Genomic DNA, 3,973 nt, shown 5'->3' with positions numbered 1-3,973 from the left:
GGCAGAGCCTCTGGGGACGGGACTGAGAGCAGCCATAACTGCTCGCTTGGCCCGCCCTGTTGATCCCCTGGGACCCGCTCCACCCAAGCCTTGCACGCAGGCATTTGCTGGTTAGCCTCAGGCAAAGGCTAATTAGCACCTCCCTAGAGGACAGAAGTTCTCCCACTGCAGACACAGCTGATTCTCACAGCCAGTTGGCCTGGAGGTCAAATCCCCCCCAGAGTTACCTACAACAATCAAGGCTTAGCTACAACAAGACTGCGCACAAAAACCACTAGGGGGTGTACCAAGAAAGCATAAAAAATGCAAGACAAAGAAACAGGACAGAAATGGAGGAAGGAAAAATGCTGGATATAGAGCTCAAAACCACACTTTTAAGGTCTCTCAAGAACTGTCTAGAAGCCGCCGATAAATTTAGTAGGGCCCTCGAAAAGACTGGTGAGACCGCCGATAAATATAGTGAGATCCTCAAGAAATCTAATGAGACCCTCGATGTTGTGATAAAGGACCAACTAGAAATTAAGCATACACTGACTGAAATAAAGAATATTATACAGACTCCCAACAGCAGACCAGAGGAGCGCAAGAATCAAGTTAAAGATTTGAAATGCGAAGAAGCAAAAAACACCCAGCCGGGAAAGCAAAATGAAAAAAGAATCCGAAAATACGAAGATAGTGTAAGGAGCCTCTGGGATGGCTTCAATCGTACCAACATCCAAATTATAGGGGTACCAGAAGATGAGAGAGAGCAAGATATTGAAAACCTATTTGAAGAAATAATGACAGAAAACTTCCCCTACCTAGTGAAAGAAATAGACTTACAAGTCCAGGAAGCGCAGAGAACCCCAAACAAAAGGAATCCAAAGAGGACCACACCAAGACACATCATCATTAAAATGCCAAGAGCAAAAGACAAAGAGAGAATCTTAAAAGCAGCAAGAGAAAGAAACTCAGTTACCTACAAGGGAATACCCATACGATTGTCAGCTGATTTCTCAACAGAAACTTTGCAGGCCAGAAGGGAGTGGCAAGAAATATTCAAAATGATGAATACCAAGAACGTACAACCAAGATTACTTTATCCAGCAAAGCTATCTTTCAGAATTGAAGGTCAGATGAAGAGCTTCACAGATAAGGAAAAGCTAAAGGAGTTCATCACCACCAAACCAGGATTATATGAAATGCTGAAAGGTATCCTTTAAGAAGAGGAAGAGGAAGAGAAAGGTAAAGATACAAATTATGAACAACAAATATGCATCTATCAACAAGTGAATCTAAGAATCAAGTGAATAAATAATCTGATGAACAGAATGAACTGTTGATTATAATAGAATCAGGGACATAGAAAGGGAATGGACTGACTATTCCTGGGGGGGGGAGGGTGGTGTGGGAGATGTGGGAAGAGACTGGACAAAAATCGTGCACCTATGGATGAGGACAGTGGGTGGGGAGTGAGGGTGGAGGGTGGGGTGGGAACTGGGAGGAGGGGAGTTATGGGGGGGGGGGAAAGAACAAATGTAATAATCTGAACAATAAAGATTTAATTTTAAAAAAAGCAAGAGACAAATAGAAAACATCTGATTGGCTGTGGCCACATAATCAACTTTATTTGAGATGTGAAGCCCTATAGTTGGCGTTTGGGGATTGACTGACTAAATATACTGGGTTTCTGGTCAAACAGAGCATTTACAGGGACATGAAAGTTAAGTAAGTTTTGTTTTGCTGATGTGGCACTCCAGGCAGGAGCAGCTCCATCTTAGGCCTAGGAATTTATTTCAATACTATACTCCAGATGGTGCAGAGATAAAGAATAGCTCTAGATATCTTCAATGTTGTACAATTTCATTTTGATGTGTTAGTCATGAATTTCTTTTTATTTATCTAGTTTAGGATATGCTTATTTCTTGAAACTGTGGATTCATGTTTTTCATCAATTTGGAAAAATTCTCAGTCATTATTATTTTTTAAAAATCTTTATTGTTGAGAGTGTTACAGTTGTCCCCCTTTTTCTCCCACATTTCCCCCTTCCACCAAGTTCCTGCCCCGCCCCAGGCCTTTTCCACCCTATTGTCTGTGTCCATACGTAATGCATATATGCATATAAGTTTTTTGGTTAATCTCTTTCCACCCCCTCCCCCCTTCCTCTGGGATTTGTCAGTCTGTTCCATATTTCCATGCCTCTCGTTCTATTTTATTCATCAGTTTATTGTGTTCATTAGATTCCTTGTTCATTTATTTTTAGATACAATTATTGATAGATATGTATTTGTTATCATTTTATTGTTCATGTTTTTTTAAAACAAGATGTTCTTTTTTAAAAATATATTTTATTGATTTTATACAGAGAGGAAGGGAGAGGGATAGAGAGTTAGAATCGATGAGAGAGAAACATTGATCAGCTGCCTTCTGCACACCTCCTACTGGGGATGTGCCCACAACCCAGGCACATGCCCTTGACCGGAATCGAACCAGGGCCCTTTCAGTCCGCAGGCTGACGCTCTATCCACTGAGCCAAACCGGCCTTGGCATATTGTTCATATTTTTGATCCCTCCTCCTCCTCCTCTTCCTCCTCCTCCTCCTCCTCCTCCTCCTCTTCCTCCTCCTCCTCCTCCTTCTTCTTCTAATTCTTCTTCTAGAATACCCTTCAACATTTCACGTAATAATGATTTGGTGGTGATGAACTCTTTCAGCTTTTTCTTGTCTAAGAAGCTCTTTATCTGACCTTCAATTCTAAATGATAGCTTTGCTGGGCAGAGTAATCTTGTTTGTAGATCTTTGCTATTCATCACTTTGAATATTTCTTGCCACTACCTCTTGGCCTGCAGTTTCTTTTAAGAAATCAGCTGATATTCATATGGCGCTTCCTTGTAGGTAACTAACTGCTTTTCTCTTGTTGCTTTTAAGATTCTCTCTTTGTCTTTAACCCTTGGCATTTTAATTATGATGTGTCTTGGTGTGGGTCTCTTTGGGTTCCTCTTGTTTTGTTTCTCTGCACTTCCTGGACTTTTATGACTATTTTTCTTTCACCAGGTAGGGGAAATTTTCTGTCATTATTTCTTCAAATAGGTTTTCAATATCTTGCTCTCTTTCTTCTCCTTCGGTCACCTGCATGAGTGAATGTTGGTACTTGAAGTTGTTCCAGAGGCTCCTTACACTATCTTCATATTTTTGGATTTGTTTTTCTTTTGCTCTTCTGATTGAGGTTTTTTTTGTGTGTTGTTTTTTTTTTGCTTCCTTATATTCCAAATCACTGATTTGATTCTCAGAATCCTCTACTCTACTGTTGAATCCCTGTAAATTATTCTTTATTTCAATTAGCGTTTGCTTATTTTCTAACTGGTCCTTTTCATGTCTCACTCAGATTCTTGAAATTATCACTAAACCCCTGGAAGCTCTCATTAAGATCCTTGAGTATCCTTATAACCATTGTTTTTAACTCTTTATTTAGTAGTTTGTTTGCTTCCATTTCATTTAGTTCTTTATCTGGAAATTTCTTCTGTTCTTTTATTTGTGACTTGTTTCTTTGTCTCCACATATTGGCTGCTTCCCTGTGTTTGTTTCTATGTATTAGGTAGAGCTGCTGTGTCACCTGGAATTGGTAGAGTGGCCTTGTGTAGTAGGTGTGCTGTAGGGCCCAGTGGCTCAGCCTCCCTGGTCACCTGAGCTGGGCACTCTAGGTGTGCCTCTATTTGGGCTGTGTGAACAGTGTTCTTGTAGTAGAGCCTTGATTAATCTTGGAGGATTTGACCTTCAGGTCAATTGACTGTGAGGACTAGCTGCAAATACAGTGGAAGAGCTGCTGTGCAGAAGACACCTCTGTGGAGTAGGACTTGCTTCGATGGACTTGCTTTGTTGCTCACTGAGTCTGCCCCTTGAGTGTGTCGTCACTTGTGGATGTGTAAAGTTGTAATGTGGTGTGGTCTGAAGCTGTCTACTGAGTGCACTGGCTCTAGGGCCTCCCAGGAGGGGCCA

This window comes from Myotis nattereri, assembly GCF_964212035.1.
Source record: "Myotis nattereri genome assembly, chromosome: 15".
In the NCBI taxonomy this organism is placed as follows: Eukaryota; Metazoa; Chordata; class Mammalia; order Chiroptera; family Vespertilionidae; genus Myotis; species Myotis nattereri.
The sequence above is the reverse complement of the archived record's forward strand: the minus strand, read 5'-3'. Positions refer to the sequence as shown.